Below are 23,519 nucleotides of genomic sequence, written 5' to 3'. Positions count from 1 at the left end.
TCTTAGGTGGTGGATGTATTTCAGGCGATAATAGCACCACTTTGAATGATATAAACACATATTTGTCTAAAATACTTCACGTTAAATGATCTTTTGAGATATGTATTGACATTATGTGCGGACGTTTTCTCCTTTGATGGGGAAACACTACCACCAATCCTCTTTAGAATGCTGCTATAAAAGTGGTCAGGTGGCACCAATAGATACCTATGTCATTAATTTGCTCACTTGCCTTTCATTATTCGCTGTTCACTCATCTGTCCTCACTTCTTATTCATGGCTCGCTCCCTCAAGTATAGAGACACTCATAAGCAATGTTTCCTGTGCTAGTTTTCCTCTGTATGTGGGATCGCAATATTTGTATGCACCTTTTTATCAATGTGTGCACAGCAGTATGTTGCGGTAAGCCCACCCGCCAGCTACGATCGTCCAGCCTTGCCCTCGCCGCCATACCACGCATCCGTAGAGCCACCGCCGGAGGAAGATGCTTCTCCTACCTGGCAGCCAAGACGTCGAACTCCCTCCCCATCCACCTTCGGCTGACCCAGGACCACCTTTCCTTCAGGAAGCAACTCAAGACCTGGCTGTTCGTGCAGTAAAGTATCCCCTACCCCAGCGCCTTGAGACCCTTCCGGGTGAGTAGCGCGCTATACAAATGGCTTGATTGATTGATTGATAGACACCTCACAACCTAAAACTGGGTACTAAGGTAAGAGTTGGGATTCCAACAGGTATGGTGTCACAACTGTCAAAAGACAGGTCACCACACCAAGGACCCTAGCTGTCCTCAAAGCAGAGCCCCCTAGTGCAGCTCCAGAGGTTGCCAGTGTAGTCTCTGAGGGTGGTTTCTCAGATGAGAAAGTCCTTCTAGCCTTCAACTGGAAAATGGGCACAAAAGGGTAGTTGGAGATTCCAGAGGGGAGTTGAAACTTCCACTACCTACTGGTGAATGGAATCCCAGCCCGTGTCCTGAGAGATACATGTGCCAGTCACACAGTGGTGCATGACAGGTTGGTGCTCGCCAACCAGTATGTCCCAGGAAAAACAAAAAGAGTAAGGGCTCCCTCAGGGGAGGCCACTGTGGCTCTGGCTATAGTACCCCTAGAAATCGATGGGTCTTTTATTTCGAGAAAGGTGGTAGTTAACAATCACCCTCCCCTTGATTGTCTCCTTGGGAGTGACCACTCAGAGGTTGGTCGTAGCCACAGTGAGGTACTGGTCCAGTGCCAGACCTCATGCAAGGACTGGGGGGGAGGGGCTGAACGTACAGCTAGTGCATAGAAGCCCCAAAAGAAAAAGAAGACAGTGTACAGAAGGTGGACAACTGTTAGCCACAGTTCCAGTGGGTCAGGGAGATTCTATCCTAGTAAGGTAGACCTCCAACTTGGAACTGGTGTAGTCCTCCTTAGCTCACAAAAAGACCTGACTAGTAAGGCAACTGTCCAGTCTGAGTTGGTGGCTCCTCAGATGGAAGAACAGAGGGTGGAAGAAGGGTGTTCACTACATAGTGAAGTGACCCCCTACCCTAAAACAGCAGACAGACAACCAGAACTCAAAGAAGTCTGTACGTAAGCCCCTTCAGAGCTAAAGGTGTGGTTCTGGGTGCTGGCAGCTGTCAGTGGCCTCTGCTGTGTGTTAACCTTCATGGCAGCACTGTCCTCGGCCTGGTGGTCTAACCCCCTGCCAAATAGCAAGTTAGGTACCCTGACCCTATTGGTCATGGTGGGGTTACTCAAGCTGTGGGTAACCTCTTTGGGTAAGCTGGGACTTGCCCTAGCTATGTTAGACTTTTGCAGAGGTAGGCACCTGTGAGCCCAAGATAAAAAGATGGGGTAAAGAAACTAAAGAGCTAGGAATGGAGCATTGGGAAGTAGGTCCCGAAACTGTTGAGGTAGGCCAGCTCCCCAAAGGGACTGATTTGGGAAAAAGGATGCGAGGCAGAGTAGGCCCTGTAAGTTGCAAACCACTTCCACTACACTTCCTCGCCTCAAAGACTAGGAAGACTATCCCAGGTTTGACTGAGTCTCCTGGCCTTTGGAGCTTTGGAAGGTGGGGGGGTTCTTGTGTAGGAAAATGGGTTTCTGTTGCAGTACCCCTCCCCTCCCCCACTCTTTGCCAGACTTCTTGATGTGCCCTGGGTCCCGGCCAATCAGGTTCCCAGGGCCTGTGTGTGTTCTTTTCCCAAACTTTACCTTTGTACCCCCAATTGGCACCTCTCTGGCAACATGTAAGTCCCTTGCAAAAGGTACCATGGGTACCAAGGGCACTGTGACCAGGGAAGGCCTCAAGGGCAGCAATAGAACACATTTAAATTGTTTTCATCCTACATTTATTGTTTTAAGTATGTATTGAAAGAGGGAATAAATACAGTCTTTAGGTGATTTTTTCATACTTTTGTACCTGTCATGCTGCTATAAAAGGGCTACAAGCAGTGGAGGTCCATAGACGGTCGGCCGATTAAAAGAGACTTATCAGGGTCTCGGATTTTCTTCGCAATACAGCAGAGCAACCTCCACGCAGTAATAGTGATTCACTTATAAAAACTGAGAATTTTGACCTTGATTACAAAGTGTCAAGTTCATATCTAGTAGGTGATTTGTGGTAGCCGAATACGAGTCCGTCTTCCCCAGATACTTGTGGGATTACACCCAGGTGGTAGACGGGACCATGTTTTCCCTTTTTTTCAGCGATATGGGTCATTTTGATCAAGATTCCTAATACTACGTCTTAAGCCATTATTCTTGGGATTGCACCCAGGTGGCAGACGTCACCAGTATTGCCATACTCTTACCCCTTTTTTGTGCGACACGGGTCAATTGATCAAGATTCTTAACTATACGTTTTGCCTTGAAAAAGTCTCCTTGAGACGAAACGCGTGTCGGCGGTGTGAGCTGGAAAGTTTTTATATCTATGAAAATAAAGATTTGGAAGTCTAATATCGGGTCTGGATCCATAATTTGGAGTCTGTTGTGATAAATTGTTATATACTAATGAATAAGGAAAAAATTCAAAATACAATATCATTGATTGACAAATCCAAGACACTAGTTTAAAATATTTTACAACAATAGATGTAACGTAACAAGCATTTGGGATTGGGAGTGCTGTATGATCCTATTTCTTTTTTCTTGATATTGGCACATTTTGTGCATTTTAACATCTTAGGTGGTGGATGTATTTCAGGCGATAATAGCACCACTTTGAATGATATAAACACATATTTGTCTAAAATACTTCACGTTAAATGATCTTTTGAGATATGTATTGACATTATGTGCGGACGTTTTCTCCTTTGATGGGGAAACACTACCACCAATCCTCTTTAGAATGCTGCTATAAAAGTGGTCAGGTGGCACCAATAGATACCTATGTCATTAATTTGCTCACTTGCCTTTCATTATTCGCTGTTCACTCATCTGTCCTCACTTCTTATTCATGGCTCGCTCCCTCAAGTATAGAGACACTCATAAGCAATGTTTCCTGTGCTAGTTTTCCTCTGTATGTGGGATCGCAATATTTGTATGCACCTTTTTATCAATGTGTGCACAGCAGTATGTTGCGGTAAGCAGAGGTAAATAGTGTGAGAAACAGTGCCAACTTCACTCCAGGCTATTAGGAACACTCTCTTGTAGAAAAGTGGGTTTCTGGTTGCAGTAACCCACCAAACACTATTTGCCAGGTTTCTGATGCACTTTGACTTGATGTACCCTGTGTCCCTGCCAATCAGGTTTCCAGGGCACTATACACTCTCCCAAAATGGTACCCTTTTGCCCCCAATTGTCACCTCTCTGGCCACATGTAAGTCCCTTAGAAAAAGTACAATGGGTACCAAGGACACTGTGCCCAGGGAAGCCCTCTATGGTCTGCAGCACATATTGAGCCACCCTTAAAGGCCCTGTACCTTAACACACACACACTGCCATTGCAGGCTGTGTGTTTTGGTGCAGAGAAAAGTGAAGAGTCGACATGGCACACATACCTGTGTGCCATGCCTGCATCCCACTGCCTATGGTACAGGTCAGCCACCCCTCTAGCTGGGTACACTATACCACTGGTGAGAGTACAGTTGCATGAGCACTGTACCCCTACAGTGTTTAAGTCCATTCTTAGACATTTTAAGTGCAGTGAAGCCATATAGATTATATAGTCTGGGAGTTTTTCATTATGAACTCCACCGCACCATAATGGCTTTACTGAATTCTGGGAAGTTAGGTATCAAACTTCTCAGCATAATAAACCCACACTGATGGCAGTGTTGGGATTTATTATACCATGCACTCAGAGGGAATCTTAGAGATACACCCTGAAAAAGAGAACAGCCTCTGGTGGGTTCCCCAACTGGTAACCACCAGCCTGCCATCACAAGACATGTTTCTGGACCAATGGGATGGGAGCCTTTGCTTCCTCAGCCCAAAAACTAAGCCTTTCCTGGGCAGAGGTGCTCACAGCCCCCCAGGTTATCTGTGGTAGGGGAGCTTCAAAGGCCTTGCCGCCTTTGTAACATGACCCGAGCCTCTCCTGCTATCAGGAGCTGGCCCTCTTCCTGTCTCTCCCCCTTTTCGGTGGGAGGACAGGCAGGAAAAATTAGAACAACCCAAAAGGTGTGCCCACCTATGCCAACCCCACCCCTCAGGTGGGAGAGGCGAGGTGAAGCTCACCCTTCAGTGCCCACCATCTTGCAGATGGCAGGCACTCTCCAATCAGTGTTAGGGATTGTGCCCCCTCTCCCACATAGGGTGAGCACACCAAGGGTGTAGTCACCCTAAGGTCAGAATTTTATTGGTACCTGAAGCAGAGACCCATAAAATGCCCCCTAAATGCAGTATTTAGGGGGCAGCTCTGAACCCAGGAGGCAGATTCATGATACCTACAAAGAAGAAGGATGAAAGAAGATGGCCAGCAGAGGAGAATGCAGAGAAGAACTGGCTTGGCCCCAGCCCTACTGGCCCGCCTGCAGTTTCCTGAGATTCTGCGCCAAAGAGGGCCTTGTCCTGCAGCCAGTAATCTCCTGAACTCCTGTAAGGACTGACTCCCTTCAACGAAGACCGGATCTCCAGCAGCTCTGTTCAAAAGAATCACTAAAGAAATACTCAGAGCCTCCTGAGGACAAAGAAACCTGACGCCTAGAACAACCACTACACCTGATGCCTACGGCCTGTGTCTTGAGGTTGATGTAGATATCAAACAAATGAACACATCATCCTAACTTGGGGACGATCTGATAATGTCTGCGTAAAGGTTTCATTTAAATACAAACATCTGAGAGCAGATGGTCCTTCCCTTTGAAGCCTTATATTTCTGATTGACTGATTGTTATGAATCAATCACGTGTGATAGTAATTGTGGCCACAAATGATTAAAATCTCACCAATTTTTCAAATGGGATGTTAACTGATTAACAGGGGGTTTTTTCATAATAGGATCCAAAACTTGAAATGCATAATTCTGAAGGGGAGTATAAATAACCATAACACTATTGTTATTAAATGAATATTTTCAACATTGTATTTATATGAAAGTTATAGTAGTAACACCTAATTTTTAATTTAGTTTCTTGTGTGTTACTCAGGGAATTTTTTCTGTATCACATTTACTAACACAACTTTTAGATTAGTTCCCAGTCAATTTACAAAAAATTATGTTCACGATACATTCATCTTTCCTAAGTGCTTAATGATTTAAAAACTAAACCCAACACATCTTTATTGTTATGTGTTACTATAACCCCTTCTTTAGGGTGTGAAATTTTTAATAGTACTAATACTCATATTAACTTAAATCCTGAGCATCACATAGTGCCCCCTGCAGCTTTCTTTTTTTTATACTTCTTAGCAATTTGTCCATTTACTACATACTTTCATAATCACCTATAATGAGGGCATTCAGTTATCAGGTTGCTGCAGTCACTTAATACACCCTTTATTTCTAGGTAATTTGTACTTAATAGTTGCCAACACAAGTTTTTTCCTGATATAAATTCAAACAGTTTGACTAGGTGTTCATCACACCAAGATCACATCTCCTTCGTGCCACTATCTCATCACAGATCATAAACTGTTTTGACTTAAAAGACATATAGCAATCAGAGCGAAAGAGCTAACTTTTTTCTCTCAGGTATATTTTTTCCAGGGGAGAATGTTTTCTTTGCCTGCCACAAGTTGTGAGATGTCTAAATAATAATCATAAGGTGATTTTTACACTTTCCCTGGGAGCACTAAGAAGTGAGTACTGATTATTGCAATTCAAGATGCTGGTAATTATAGGTCTGTGGTTGTCTCCAGAATATTGTTTACACTGAAAACAATGGTGGGCTTGCTTTATGAGAAATAATCAAAAATGGTAGAGTGAAAGCCCCAAATTAGCTTTTCTACAAATAGCTTCCTACCTAGCACCCAAATCCGCCCTCTAAAGTACCTTATCAGATATTGATCCTTTAGGTCTTTAAACCTTGAATTTAAGTATGGCATGTGCTGTCTTATGAGCATTTAATCAAATTCTTCACCCCTTATACATTTCATGTTGTTTTTTGCAATGAAAAGTATGTTTGGGTTGCTCTTCCTCAGAGGAGCAAGAATGCTGTTTCCCCTGTGCTGCTCTGTTGCTGATAATCTGATATCCAGTGCTATTGAAGATCTGTGAATACCTCTATCTTTTTATGCTTCTAATCTACATTGACCATTCCCAGAGCTAAAATCCTTTCGGTCATAAATTATTGCCTATATTGAGTGCACCAGAAACAAAATTATTGAAAGTGGTATTATAATGGCCATTTGGGGACGGATTAGAGCCAAAGGCCTAATATGTATAGCATGAGTCCATTTTGTCTGGATTCTGATACTTGTATGGTTGTTGACTTCACTCAAACTTCAAAGTGCTGCTGGTTACAAAATAGAGCTGTTTGTCAGTGACAACCTGGGGCCATTTTGTAACATACTCCTCACTTACACAGTTATTCACTAACTATAACTAACTGATTGCTCATTATGTCACTTTCCTCACTCACCTCATTTAATCCTTGTTAGTTTATACATTTCTTCACTCATTCTTCCTCATTATCTTCTCTACTCACTCAACTTACTCCTCTGTCTCTCTCATGCTCTTAACTCTGACAACATCTCACAGATCTTTATTTTCTGATGGATACTTCTACCTGCAAATTCCTCATCTTTTTGAATATCCCCTGTGCCAATCAGGATCGGGAAACTCTTCAATAGCTCTCCTATGCAAATATAGGGGTCGATTAGGATCGCGGACGGACTTGAGTCCGTCCGCGACCCCTGAGGAGGAGGGAACGTCCGCATGGGCTGCGGCGTTCCCTCCGATCTGATTAGGATGTGACCGCCAGGGTGGCGGTCACATCCTCTATCTCTAACATTGCGGCGGGTGCAGCTTCAAGCTGCACCCGCCCCAATGTAAAAAATGCATGCACAGCATTTGCGTGCACAAAGCGGCAGGCACCGCGCGGTGCCTGCTGCATTGTGCACGCAAATGCAGGGGGGTACCATAGGTACCCCCCATGTGCACCCACCACCACCCCTTCACCCAGGGGGCCCGCAATGGGCCCCCGAAGTGAAGGTCCGTATGCTTTTCCATGGCGGCAATGCCGCCGTGGAAAAGCATATTTACACAAACATCATAATATGGCGGACGGTGTCTCATAGACACCGCCTGCCATGTTATAGCTTTTCCGCCGCGGTCGGAAGCTGACCGCGGCGGAAAAGCGGCGGACGGAATTCCAGACCCACCAGCCATCCTAATTTGGCGGTGGGTCTTTGGAGTCTCCGCCGCGGTTTTTCCGCATCCTCCAGGCCGGCGGACACTTCCGCCGGCCCGGAGGATGCGGAAAAACCGCCATCCTAATCGACCCCATAATGTGCTGGCTCCACTTCATTGCCATACATGGCATCACTGCGAAGTCATTAGAGCCATAAAATTCACCTTTAGGAGTGCTGACATCAGTTTCCTTCTTTGTGCTACACCTGCACATTCTGGAGCACTCCAAACTCTTCTCAGGAGTCTTGATGTCATGGGCGATTTCTTAAAAAATATAAAAAGTTTGGTTACAGTTACCTCACGATGATACCAGCCGAGCGGTATGGCTTTAACCCATACAGAGATTGTAATGGCCAAATCTCCATCAGAAATCCTGCAACATGTGCCTTTGGTGCCTGGGATTTGACCACGACCCGCAGGCCTGCAAATCATGTCAGTGTATGCATACAAAGGTGATTAAAGAACAAGAGGCCAAGATGTTTATGGCCTAGCACAAGACAAGCATTAGGGACGTCAAAATCGAGACAGTGATTGAAGTTGCTGCAGTAGCCATCTTCATCAAAGTCACCAAAGAAAAAAGAAAAAATTATAGAAGAGGCATGAGTCTCTTCGACATACTTCAAGAAGTAAGTCTCCACAACCCTGACTTTGCCACATTCAATGTCGCGAATCTGACATAATATCGACAGACAAAATATCTACATGCAAAAATATCGACACAAAAATATCGACATCACAAATATCGGAGTTATATCTTCATAAAGGTAAGTACAAAAATAGCGAAAAAAAATATCTTAGTACAAAAATATCGAAATAAAAAATATTGTTTTTTTAAATGTATTAATAATAATGTAAACATTTTTTAAAAATACATATAATTTTTCAAATATTAAATAAAAACATTAAAACATATTTAAAAAATAATAACTAATACATATACGTTTAAAATAAATTAAAAACTCTACATATAAATGAATATATATACTTACACCACATATTGCAACAGTAGGAAAAGCGTTGGATAGCGTAGGGATAAAAATTACTATTTCCACTCCAGAGGGTGCAACAGTAGGGAAAGCGTTGGATAGCGTAGGGGTAAAAATTACTATTCACACTCCAGAGGGTGGAACAGTAGGGAAAGCGTTGGATAGCGTAGGGGTAAAAATTACTATTCCCACTCCAGAGGGTGGAACAGTAGGGAAAGCGTTGGATAGCGTAGGGGTAAAAATTACTATTCCCACTCCAGAGGGTGCAACAGTAGGGAAAGCGTTTTATAGCGTAGGGGTAAAAATTACTATTCCCACTCCAAAGGGTGCAACAGTAGGGAAAGCGTTGGATAGCGTAGGGTAAAAAATTACTATTCCCACTCCAGAGGGTGCAACAGTAGAGAAAGCGTTGGATAGCATGGGGGTAAAAATTACTTCCCACACTACTCCCCCTTTAACACACAACAAACTACACATACAAAAACACAATTAATATAAATATCAATTAATCAATTAATAACAATTAATATTATTAAATTGATGCAATTATAAATGACCTAATTAACACATATTAATTACCATTTTATTAACAATAAATACAAATAAATAAATACAATCTCTTTAATTAGTTAAATTTAATTATATAACACCCTATTCCCCTATAAACACACAACCCACTACACATAAATAAATCACATCATTTAATCACTTAATAATAATTAATTACCAAATAATTATTAATTAACAATAACAAAACATTATTTATATTAGAACATTAACTATAATTAATTTAATTAACTAATTAATAATAATTAATTAACAATTAATTATTAATTAACAATAACACAAAATTAAATATATCAGCACATTAACTCTAATTAATTAAATTAACTAATTAATAATAACTAATTAACAATTAATTATTAATTAACAATAATAAAAAATAAATATATTAGCACATTAACTCTAATTAATTAAATTAACTAATTAATAATAATTAATTAACAATTAATTATTAATTAACAATAACAAACAATGGTATATACTACAATATTAACTGTAATTAATTCAATTAACTAATTAATAATAATTAATTACCAATTAATTATTAATTACAACTATTTTTTTTAAAATTATTAATTAATTCATTATTATTAAATTACTTCCCACCCTATTCCCCTATAAACCCATAACCCGCTCTGATACTAAAACGCAAAATGTAAACAAAATTACTAATTTCAAAACATACATTAAAAAACATATTTAACAAACATATAAACAACATAATAAAATACATAACACTAAATAAAATTTCGATATTAGTAAATTTCGATATTAGTAACATACATACCTTAAAAACGATATTCTGTCTGTCGATATTTTGCACTTCGATATTCTGTACCATCGAAATTAAAACATCAATATTATTGTATCTCAATATTTTTATTTCGATATTTTGTCTCTCTACCCAAGCTAACACCTGGTGCCTTTCCCACAACATAATCTGAGGTTTCAGCAGGGGATTTACTTTTGGGACCATCAGCAATACACCCAACAGCAGCCCCAACAACAGGGGATCTTCCTTCTACAAATAGTAGAGAGGACAAAGCAAGGGAAGAGCAGATGCTCTACCCCTTTCTCCTTCCTCCTCTTCTTCCCCAACCACTACAGGGAACCAGCCATAGTTACCCTTGTCCGAACACACACAGTCATTTTGGGGACAGACATCCCATTTTCACACGTTTGGAGGACTTCAGACCTTTCACAAGTTTTGAGGATTCCAGACGGTCTTGTAGATTGTGGGAAGGGGTATGCCCTACCCTTCCAGCAGAACCCTCAACCATCTCTTCCAGTTACCAGTACTCCTGCCAGACCATCTGACTGTCCTTCAGCAAGAGGTTCTGACCTTACTAGTAATGGGTACTCTGGAGTGTGTTCCAGAGCAGGAGAGGGGCTAGTGATCCTGTCCCTAGCTCTGGTTCTTCTAGCACTGGAAATGGAAGTCTAGATTGTGTCTGTTGACCTGCAAGATATCTACTTCCACCTTCCTATCCTAAAGATACACAGGAATTTTCTAGGCATCACGGTCCGATCGGAACACTATTAGTTTGCTGTTCTCCCATTTGACCTCACTTTGCTCCTCCAGTCTTCACAAAGGTGGTGGTGGTAGATTCAGACCATCACAGATGACAATTAATTCCAGAATTCCTTTACCGGGATAACTGGCTCCTAAAAGCAAACTCACCAGGGATGTGTCCTACCATTTGCACACAACTGACAAGTTGTCGGTCAATATGAACTTTTCCATCAACAATTCTACGTCTCCCCTAGTTACATTACAGTGCATCCAGAGGCATATTTATCAATGTTTTGCATTGCCCTTTACCCGCGCAAGGCAGTGCAGGGCTACACAAAACCTAGAATGAGATTTACCAAGCCTGGCTGGATTAACAAAAGGCTGCGCAAGTCATTGCCTTGCGCTACTCTGCCCTGACAAGGCGTTCCATAGGTGAAGCATGGATATTTCTATGCATCCATCCATTGATTTTGGTGCATTCTCCGAATAAATCTGGGAATGTGTCAACATTCTACACCTTCCCTGGGGAGGTACAGCGAGGAGAAATGTGTCTATATATTTTCATTGTTTCTGCTTTCTAAGTGTTCGGCATTCTGCAACACACTTAGTTGAGGGAAGTGTCTTTCAGCGTTGTGTTTGTGCAGGAAGATGACCCTTCCTGCACAAAAACAATACTGCACCCCTGTGCAAGGGTGCCTGCTCTGGTGCAAGCAGTACATGTTGCGCCATCACAAACAGAGGACAGGAATATGCCAAATAATGTTAAATATGGCACATTCCTGCTCTCTCCCTTTTGTGCAGCGCAGCAAGGTATCTTGCAGCAATGCTTTGCTTGAAGACGTGATAAATTGGAAGGGACGGGATGGCATACCATTGCAAAATGAGCCTTCCCTTCTTCTCAGAAGGTTCACAACATCCAGGCTATGATTGTGATGTTTCAAAATGGAGTGATTGTTCCAGTCCTGATGGTCTTATGCCTCTTCGATCTGCAATCCTCCTTCATCCTTCTGGTCACCTATGCATGCTGACACATGAGGGCACTCCAATGATGTCTTTGCAGGCAGTGGTTCAAGCACATTTTATAACACTTTAGTGGCCTTACAGTGGTAGAGGATGGACAGCAATCTATCCCAAGTAAGTGCATTTCACTCTATCCCTCCGGTGGCAACAGGTATCACTGATGCCTCCACTCTAGAGTGGGTAATATATCTGGAAGAATGTGAGATCAGAAGCCCCTGGTCCCTAGATGAACGGAGATTGCTCATTAACCTCTAGGAATTACAGGTCATAATTTTGGCACTCAAGGTCTTCCTCACTTCCCTCAGTGATCAGTGTTTTCAGATCTTGATGGACAATAAACTATGTAGTATATCATCAAGCAGGGGTGAGTAGGGTCATACTTCATTACCAAGAAGCTCTGAGACTCTAGTCTTGGGTTCAGGAACATTAGATTTGCCTGGTGGCACATCACCTTGCAGGTATGCTCAATGTGCTAGTGGATAGTTTCAGTAAGATTCATCTTGCCAACCACAAGTGGCATCTGGAATCGGAAGTAATCCAGGACATATTCCAGCTCTGGAGGACTCCTGATATTGACCTGTGTGCCACTCACGAGAACGCTCAATTCCTGAAATTCTGTGACCTCTAGTTTCCGATGCAGGGAGCATTGGGGGATGTGTTTCAGTTGAAGTTGAACTTTTCGCTTCATTATGTGTTTCCTTCCATTCCCTTGATTGCTCGAATTCTAAGGAAAAGTTTTCTTGATCAGGCTCAAGTAATCCTCATTGCCCCCAGATTTGCCACAAAGGGTGTAAAATGTAGACCTTATTCGCTTCTCCCTGTGCCCTCCGCTCTGTCTCCCTCACAGAGTAGACCTCTTGTTGCAGTCACATGGCGGGTTCTTCATCCCAACTGCTAAAGCCTCCACCTGTATTTCTAGAGATTTAACGGGCAACATGAGATCTCTTTATTTACCTTCTGAAGGTGTGGATATTAATTTGTGTGCCCACAGTCATGTCCCCAAGATAGTGTACTGAGGCAGATGGAATTCATTTACCAATTGATATGTAGACAGCTTAGTAGACCCTCTTCAGGTTCATCTGTCTAACATCTTAGGATTGTCCTTTCACTAGCTCAGCAGTGGGGCGCAGTGGGTACTGCTAAAGCTCACTTTTCAGACTTTTCGGCTTTTCTTCGTTTACCTGACCGGCTGTCCCTTTTCAAACCATCCATAGTTATGAGGTTCCTAAAGGGACAATTAACAAGTTTCCACCAATGACTTTTAGGATGCCTCAATGGGGCTACAACTTGGTTCTCGTGTTTCTTTTATTTTCCCCTTTTGAACTATTACATAGTTGTCCTTTACGTTACTCACATTTAAGGCAGTCTTCCTGATCACTAACACACCAGCTAGACGTGTTAGCAAGTTGCAAGCGTTTAGTGTCAAACATATATTCATTTCTTTCAGTCCTAACAGATTGGTGTTAAAACCAAGGCTGCCTTCCTGCCAAACAGACTCCCAACCTTCTTCACTCATCCACAGGCAACCAAGTAAGAACAGAGACTGCATCGTCTTGATCATAAGAGAGCAGTTAGCTTCTATGTGGACAGAACATGCGAGTTAAGGCTAGATGATCAGCTGTTTGTGGGCTATATGGAGAAGGTGAAAGGCAAAAAAGTGCATGAGAGGACATTATCAAGATGGATAACCCTATGAATTACAATGTGCAGTGCTCTGGCTAACAAAGAGCCATCAGAAAGTATTAAAGCTCATTCCACCAGAGCAAGTTTTGTACTTCTGCAATGGCAACAGGAGTTCCGATAGCACACATCTGCAAAGTGGTGAGTTGGGTGTCCCTCTACACTTTTGCGTAGCATTACCATTTGAACTCAGAAGGGAGAATGGAAAGTCACTTTGCTCGCTGGTTCCTTGAGAAGTTCTTGGTAAAAACAGCCATGCACCCACACCTTGTCTCGTGACTATTGGGGGAATTTATTCAAAAGGTGACGAATCTGCAAGTAGAGCAAATACGCCCTGGAAATTTCTCTATCCACCCACACAGAATTATGTACTCAATCAATCAATCAAATCAAGCTTTATTCGGATCATACAAAATGTCCATAAAAGCATTCTATGAAATACAATAAAATCCATTTATAACCAAGACTATGCAAAAGAAACATTATCTTAACATAATTAAAATAAGCACAATCATTATACATGTATACCTATAGTAATTCTTAGTTCAATTTTTCTAAGTGAACAAGGTCATTCCTTTGTTTTTTTGCTGACATTATTTAACAAATTACTGCATTGCAGACTGGTATTCTTTCCAAATTCCGTAAATAATTAAAAGAAGTTTTATAGGATTACAGGCAATTATCTTTAAAAATTGGACGGAGATACATTTTTCTAATTTCTATATACAAATTACAAAAGAGTCAAAAGTGAAGGGTGCTTTGTTTGGATCTACCATCACACGGGCAGTTTGGAAGATTAGCACACCACTTGCCCCTTTTAGGAAAAGCAAAAAGATGGTGTAATGTATTCATCCGTATCTGGTTAGGTAGAATCTATGCTGTACATTAGTTATAAAAACGAGGTATGGCTGCAGACCCATGGCGATTGGTCCCTTAAGATAAGATATACCAATTTTCTTAGAACCTGAAACCTCATCTCTTAAGGCTGTCCTAACATTCAGGAGACTCCTTTTCAAATCAACCTTACTGATGTGTTGTATGTCTTCAGGTTGATTTCCATTCAGGGGCAAGTTGCATTCTTCTAAGAGACCACTAATATACTTAACCAAGGTATTTTCTTGCATCGGTCTGGGGACAAACAGTCTAAAATAATATCCCTCGTAAAGCGAGTTTCTTCCCTAGTCCACATATGGTGCCACAAATTTAAGGCGGCTATGGTAATCAAATTGTGTATATATGGTGTTCCGGTTTCTCTATGCAAGATAATGAAAGGGGTAGAGGCCGGTACGGCTAACAAACGTCTTAAAAAGTTGTTTGCAAGAATTTGTAATGGCAAAGTATCCGTCTGGCCCCATAGTGCTCCCCGGTGATGCACTTTGCTCCGTATAGCTTGAGAATCTCCCGTACAGGTTTTTTACCAATTTTTGGGGAGAATCTAAAAATAGCCTCCCCCAATTTCACAAATTTCAACTTGCATAGAGTTATATGTGTATTCCAAGTACCTTTACTGTTAAAAGGAATCCCTAAGTAAGAACATGTAAACGTTCTCTCTATTAATGTCGCGTTAATATAATGTGATTTTGTTTTAATATTCCTTTTACCGCAGGACATAACCAAAGTCTTACTCAGGTTAATTTTTAAATGTTTTCCGTCATAAATCTAGTAAAATTGTCCATCAGGGACTGTAATCCGTTCGCTGTCCTTGAAATTAGGACAGCATCATCGACGTACAATAATAGGAGTGTTGCCCGCTTACCGATCATTGGGACATCTACCCCCAAATTCTGTAGTAAAATATCAACGCCATTTATATGAAGTGAAAACAGAAGAGGTGCAAGTGTGCAGCCTTGTCTTATTCCATGTGTAATATTAAAGTGCTTTTTGCATTCCCCATGTATTCCATAACGTATCTTTGCGGACAGACGAGCATAGATTTTAGATAAGAAACTAATAATATCCCCCGGGGCTCCCATCCCTCCCAACGTCTCCCATAAAATGCACTTGACAAATCTACAAAGCAAAGGTGCAACTATCCTTCCCTAGCGAAGGTGTATTTTCCTATTATTGTTGTAATACTTTATTCGATATAATCATATCATAAAAGTACAAACATTCAAGTTAATGGCATACATGATAAAAATGTACAATTCATAAGATAAAAACCAATAAAAATATTATTTACACTTTTAAAACAACTCTGATAGCGGTACTAAAGTGCAACAACGGTAATATACATATGGGCTTTCTGTACATGCAGGATCTATACTTTATTAGTATTTAGCAATCTGGTGCGAGTGAGCCATGCACTTGATAGGTACTTTGCAACTCCGCATACAACAAATAAAGATGTTGTATCCGTTAAGAGAATGCGGAGGGCGACCCTAAAATCTCTAACCCCCAACTCCCTGCATACTGGCTTCAACCATCGCGATCTCGCCCTCTTGTATGCTTTGCAACCAAACAGAAAGTGTGGTAGGGATTCGGTCTCACATGGAGAGCTTGGACAGGTGCCATTTGAGACCCGTGTTCCTTTCCATCCCCTAATAAATTTGTTAAGGGGTAGTGTCCCATACCTCATTTAAAAAAAAATTGATCTGTCTTTTGGTATTTGGATGAAATCTAATAATGGTTCAAACCTCCTAGTGGGCTTATGCTCCAAAAATTGTGTGGTTAGAGCTTCCAATTGTGTACTCTTCTGTTCCTCAGTGTGTACCCACTCCCAGTAGATTTTCTTAACAACTTGCTTTGGAGGAGGGGACTGTGAGGTCCAGGATTCAGCCAATCCCAGCTTCATGACCATTTGCCTCAATTTGTTTAGCCACTGGATCTTATTCGCACTATTCAAGGCTATCAGTTCGTCCATCACCAGGGCGTAATTTGCTAGTTCTGGGGTCCTTCTCAGGCGCACCCAGAACAGCACAGGGCGAAGGAGTACTATGTCTAAAATGGAGCGTTTGCCCATATCATGAAAAAGGGGCTTCAATGGGGTTGAGATAGGAACGGCAACTAAGTCCCTTATAAACTTATTCTCTGCTCTAGCCAGAACGGTGACATTTTCGCAGCCCCACAGTTCCAACCCATAGACTGAGGAGGACAGCACCTTCCCTTCATATACAGCTAGAGCCCGGGCTATAGGCCTGCTGACTGACATACGCTGACTCCTCAGACTGGCTCCCAAGACTCTCTTGAGGTTTAGCAGCATCTTGGCAACATGGGAGTTCCATTTCATTCTATTGTTAATCCTGATTCCCAGGTAGTCAAAATCCTCCACCACCTCAAGAGGCGACCCATTAAGGGTGATATTAATTTTCTTTGCTTTTTTTGAAGGGGGCAGCACCATTAACTTGGTTTTGGATGTATTAATGGTCAGCCTGCGTTCATCGCAAAATAGACTGAATCTGTCCAGTAGTTTCTGCAGCCCCGAAGGGGTTTTGGACAACAGGAGGGTGTCATCTGCGAAGAGGAGGGTTGGTGTTTTCTCCCCCGCCAGGACAGGGGCATCGGCATTGTCCTCCCTCAAATGGTCTACCACCCCATTGATAAAGAGGGAGAACAATGTCGGGGCCATCACACAGCCCTGGCGTACCCCCCTATCCACAGGCACCCTCCCTGTTAGCTGTCTCTGATTCCGCCATCTAATTCTAGCATAATTATCTTCGTGAAGTTTAACTATAAACTCCAGGAGGTAACGCGGGAACCCCATTTCCAGCAGCACCCTCCAGAGTTTATCACGAGGCACCAAATGAAAGGCCCCTTTGAGGTCTATGAAGGCCAGATATAAATTCCCCTTCATAATGGTTACTGATTTCTAGTATATTGCCCAAAACCTGAAAACCTGGTCCATAGTACCCACATTATGGCGGAAACCCGCCTGGAAGTGGGACAGTATATTCCCCTCCTCTAGCCACATACCTACTCTATTTATAATGATCCTGCCAAATATTTTCTGAGCAGCGTCGATTAAACTAATCGGCCTGTAGTTGGCAGGGTCCTCCCCATCGCCTTTCTTATGGAAAGTAACAACTTCAGTGCCCCTCCACGAGTCAGGGACCATGAAGGATCCATGAAGGATTCTATTCATTAGAGGAGCAATAAAATCAGACCACAGCTTAGGGTCATGTATGTATAGATCGCCCGGTAACCCATCCGGGCCTGCCGCTTTAGAGGGGGGTTATGCTCCTGATAGCATCAGAAACTTCTCGGTCTACAAATTGTTCTACAGGTGTAAGTTCCTCATTAATAAAGTCATTTTGTACCCTCCATAATTGAACTAAATCATCTTCGCCACAATACAGATTTGAAAAATGGGAATGCCATTGTTGCTCAGTTATATGGTTAGGGAGGGGCTCTACTCCTCTCCTGTCAAGTTTGTTTATCAAGTTCCAAAACAGGGTAGAGTTCTTCGAACTGGCAGCGATCTTAAGTTGCTGCCAATATTCATCCTCCCAGTCCTTCTTTGCACTTTTAATGCAATCGCTATATTCCCTTCTAGCCGTCCTAACTGCTATAGCGTCCTTTCTCCTAATGGCGTTTGCTATAGCCCTTCTCTTTTCCCTACAACCTGTTGTATACCATAGGGTGCCACTTTTTGGTGGATTCTTCTTCCTTGGTCCACTAGTATCTCTTATAGTGAAGAATTAACCAATTTTCTCTATTAGACTCTTGTAGGAGTCTATAAAATTCCGACTTTGTTCGGTTGACTGGGCGGAGGTATGGGATAGGAGTTCCCTAGTTTCTGCCTCTACTAGTTCTTTAATACGGATCAAAATATCTTCTTGGCACATCACCCTGTTCCACTTTAATCTGCGTTTGCAATTAGATGGAACTACTTCTTTTGTGATCATAAGTGGGCCATTTAATGCTTCCCTCTCATTACCCCATCTTATTTCCATGCAAAGTGGATTATGATTGCTATCCTGTGACTGTCTGACTTCCATGTCAACTAGTCTGTTCCAGGAACCGGTATCGAGCAGAATGTAATCAATACGGGATGGACAACTAAATCTGTTATAGGTCATCATACCATTTGGGTCTGAGGTTGTCCTACCGTTCAGGGTACGTAGGTTATATTCTAGTGTTAGGGAATTTATTTGGATCGCTCTTGGCGTCCATTTTCTGATTGGCGCTATGGTTAGAGGCGGGATGGACTGTCTAGAATCCTCTTCGTTAAGTCCCAGGAGATCTTCTTTACTTAAGGGTTCATATGTATAGTTAAAATCTCCCCCTACAATAATGCTAGGCAATGGGGGGATACCTGCTAGCGCCACCTCGAGTAAGGCTATAGTGGGTGAAGTTTGACCTCCTGGGGAACCTATAGCATAAACATTAAACAGCTCCATCGAGCTTCCAATATGGGAGCCCTTAGTGGAGATATGTAGTATGTCCTGCGACTGTAAAGTATGCGCAGTAAGTGCCCAATTCAAAGCCACACTAAACCATACGTGCAGTCCTCCCGATGGGCGACCTCTCCCTGAACTAATTGCCGGGAAAAAGTGGGTGGAATATCTGAATTTATATAGGGGAGACATGCTCCATGTTTCCTGGAACATACAGATGTCGAACGTATCTATGAATTCTTTCCATTCTGGATTTGCCATATTTTTATGACGCCCAGCTATGTTCCAGGAAAGCAATTTAATCATGTTTGTGTTTGTAACCCTCTCTGTGTGAACTACTTCTGAAGCTAGTCTTCCAACTGCTGTTGTTAGGGGATATTGAGCGTTGACCACTTCATTAGACCTTTCTTCCCCCCGAGGAACAACCTCATCATTAATCTTTATAGCCTATCTATAAGGCTTGTGGTGAAATTGGTCTGACGTTCGGGCTTCCACATATTGTGTGTTTGTGTTACACTATTCAGATAGTTATCCTTTAATGGTCAGTCTATGTTGTTTAGACCCGATGCATCCTCAGGCCTAGATTTAGACCATAGAGGTGCGTGTCTGATTTGTATGTTACAATTCCTAGGGGGGCATGTCCTATACTGTAGGGCTACTAGGTTCTCTGCAATTGCTGTGTTACCAAACTATATCTCAATACAGTCTGTTGATGAACTAGGCAAGGAAATTCTTTTAACATTAAACATATCCTCCATAATGACTAATCTGTGCAATGGCTTTATTGCGTATGAATTCACTGTTCTCATAAGTGTTAGCAGCTCCAAGCTTGGTGACCCCTTTCATGTAGACAATACCACAAGGGGATCTGTATGGTGTGTTTATCTGTTTGTTACTCCAATTAGTTGTTTCAGCCATGTCACTATAATATTTATTATCCCCCTGCAGGACCCTGCATTGTGATATTGACCCCCTCAATTTTGCTACTTCGGCATATGAGCCCGAGGTGTTTAGCCTGGCGGGTATTTTAGCTAGGGGGTTATGAACTGGGATTTTGGGTCGGAACTCTACTACAGTTTTGGAGACACATAATGGGGCTGTTCGTGTATTGGGTTTAGATAGGGCCGCTCCTGCTGTTTGGTTTGGTGGGGCCGATCGCAAGATAGGGGCTTCCTTTTACCGGGTTGGACACTAACACTGGGTGTAGAGTGTTTGTTATGTGTAGTTCCTCCCGTTTTGTAAAGTCCATCATGAATTTCTTAATAATAGATATATATCCCTTACCAGGCTTTCCATTTTCATCATGATTAAATTATTAAAATTCAAACATCTGGAGCATTCACCTGGACTATTCACAGCCTCCACAGTCCCCCCCAGCCCTTGTGATAAGACCTCACTTAATTCCCTTGATTCCCATTCCAACACTGAAAAGCGATTAGTACAAGTGATGCCCATTTCACATGCAATCACCTGCGAGGACCTGTCGATATTCCCAGTTGATATAGCTGGAAGTTCGGCATTAGCACTCATGTTTGCCCCTCTTAATGCCTCTGTAACATTTACTGTTCAGGTGTGGGTCACGCACTCCTCAGTTGAGTTTGAAGTAAGCAAGTTGCGGTGTGCCTCAGTGGTATCACCCCCTGACAAAGAAGGTGTAGGAATCAAAATTGGTGGTTGGTGACACCTAGCGTAGGTGTCAACACCCTGAGCACAACCTCTAGGAAACACGTAGTGTTTCTATGAATTGTAATCCAAACAGTTGTCAATAAAGTTGAACCAAAATTGTTGTTGCTTGTCTCATATTTAATTCACAATGAATTTCGTCAATTTCCACGAAGCACCAACATATGTATACATCCAGAAATTATGTTTGGTGATAGTATCCCAATGCATTTCGGACACATGGTCCTTCGTCAGGGAATCCTAAACAAAATAAAATAAAGCAATCTAAGTATAATTCACTCGGTAGCAAGTCTCTTATCAGTTGAATAAAGTTCTAACGGTTATGCATGTAAGTTTAACCAAAATAGTGTATAATGCATGCGGCACGTTTCAACAATCTGTGTTAAATATACTAACTAACAAAATGTCACTGTTAGTGTAACGTGAAAGAAAACAAACCCCATATACAAATTGAACGTGAGTACACCGTATCACCGTAAGTATTCAATATAAAGTGACAAAAAAGAAACCTATATGTCTAAAAAATCCTCTCAGACAAAAAAAATCCACGTTGTAACCCGAATGAAAATAAAAGTGGTCACAAAAGTCTCAGACAATAAAAGTAGTGTTTGTATTAATCTCCGTAGATATGAGGTAGCCCCAGTGCACCAAGGGTGAGCATTTTAACATCGAGATGACCGAGCATGAACAGCGTGAAAAACGAACACTTACTCTGAATTCAAAGTTGGGTCTCGCATTGAGACAGAACGCCCTTCGCCATTAGTGAACAACTGTTTGGATTACAATTCATAGAAACACTACGTGTTTCCTAGAGGTTGTGCTCAGGGTGTTGACACCTACGCTAGGTGTCACCAACCACCAATTCTGTAACATTTACCTCAATGGGGCTAGCAGGGTTAGAATGCATATCATCTACTGAGCACTTGGATTTTGATCTTTTAGAAAAAATAGCTAGGATCACTTTGCTCTTTATCTGCAGTAAACCGTCGACCAGGGGATCAGGGTTATCCACATTTCTTAAGGTAGGAGCCGTCAATAGAATGTCCTCACAATCTTCAACAATAGATTCGATGCTTGACATAACACCATTAGCGGCAGCATGTAGCGACTTTTTGACTTCTTCCTTTTTTTTTTGTAATGACAAGGGCTCCCCCCCCCCTCCATTACCTTCCTTTTACCCATTGCTAGCTACAACTTTCCCTGGTAAATGGGATAATATCCAACAACTCGAAGGTGGCCCAACACCATCTTGTGTATCAGGGAACAGTCAACTTGACGAATGAGCACAGTACCTTTTTTTTTTTGATATGGGTGGTTCAAGTTCTCACATGTAAGGGGCGGGGCCCTGCCCTGCCTCGATCTGCCTAGGACGGCTGCAGACGGCCCCACCCTTGTCCCGGTCTTCTCCCGGCGCGCTCCCGTGCGCGTCCCGCGGGACGAGGTTCCAAGGGATCCTTTATGCGCCTCCTGGTGCTTCCGTGTGATGTCTGCGGCGTCCTGGCCTCTAGTGGGGCTTCTGGGAGGTGTAGTCACAGGAGTGGAAGGGGCCCGGCGGAGCCAAGCCTGGCCGGAGGAGCGAGCGGAGTAAAGCCCGACCCACAGGTGCTGCTACAGGAATGCGGGGCTCGGCGGAGCCAAGCCCGGCCAAGATGATGAAGCAGGGCAATGCCCGGCCCTCAGGAGCGAGTACAAGCAACAGGTAAAGTTCCCCCGGACTAAGCACCAAGGGAGCCTTTATGCGCGTCCTGGCGCTTCCGTGTGACGTCCACGGCGTCCTGGCCGCTAGTGGGGCTGCTGGGAGGTGTAGTCACAGGAGTGGAAGGGGCCCGGCGGAGCCAAGCGCGGCCGGAGGAGCGAGTGGAGCAAAGCCCAGCCCACAAGTGCTGCCACAGGAATGCGGGGCTCGGCGGGGCCAAGCCCAGCCAAGATGATGAAGCAGAGCAATGCCCGGGCCTCAGGAGTGAGTACAAGCAACAGGTAAAGTTCCCCCCGGACTCGGCACCAAGGGAGCCTTCATGCTCCTCCTGGTGCTTCCGTGTGACGTCCGCGGCGTCCTGGCCGCTAGTGGGGCTGCTGGGAGGTGTAGTCACAGGAGTGGAGGGGGCCCGGCGGAGCCAAGCCCGGCCGGAGGAGCGAGCGGAGCAAAGCCCGGCCCACAGGTGCTGCCACAGGAATGCGGGGCTCGGCGGAGCCAAGCCCGGCCAAGATGATGAAGCAGAGCAATGCCAGGCCCTCAGGAGCGAGTACAAGCAGCAGGTAAAGTTCCCCCCGGACTCAGCACCAAGTGAGCCTTTATGTGCCTCCTGGCGCTTCCGTGTGACGTCCGCAGCGCCCTGGCCGCTAGTGGGGCTGCTGGGAGATGTAGTCACAGGAGTGGAAGGGGCCCGGCGGTGCCAAGCCCGGCCGGAGGAGTAAGCGGAGCAAAGCCCGGCCCACAGGTGCTGCCACAGGAATGCGGGGCTCGGCGCAGCCAAGCCCGGCCAAGATGATGAAGCAGAGCAATGCCCGGCCCTCAGGAGCAAGTACAAGCAACAGGTAAAGTTCCCCTATTAGTTCTAAGTCCAGAAACTGTTCGACCTCCCCAACACCTCGTCTGAAGCCATACTGAGCTACAGATAAGATGTTCTTTTCTTCTACCCATTGCTCTAGGCTGGCCAACAGCATTCTTGCCATTACTTTAGAAGTAGAGTCAAGCAAAGGTATTGGGCAATAGCAATTGGCACTACTCCTATTCCTCTTTTTGAAAATGGGGACTATCAGACTCTCTGCCCAAGTGGCAGGTACCACCCCATCAATTGTTGCATTAAAAAATGTTTACACAACGGGTACCCAAAAATCCATATTAGATTTAAATATATCAATTGGGACTCCGTCGGGGCCAGCCGCTTTGCCACTAGCGCTATTCTTAAGGGCTGTTACAATTTCATCTTGACTGATACTCCCTATTTTGGTGTTTTTTAAGAT

This window comes from Lissotriton helveticus, chromosome 3_1, assembly GCF_964261635.1.
Source record: "Lissotriton helveticus chromosome 3_1, aLisHel1.1, whole genome shotgun sequence".
Lineage (NCBI taxonomy): Eukaryota > Metazoa > Chordata > Amphibia > Caudata > Salamandridae > Lissotriton > Lissotriton helveticus.
This window is presented reverse-complemented; position numbering follows the sequence as displayed.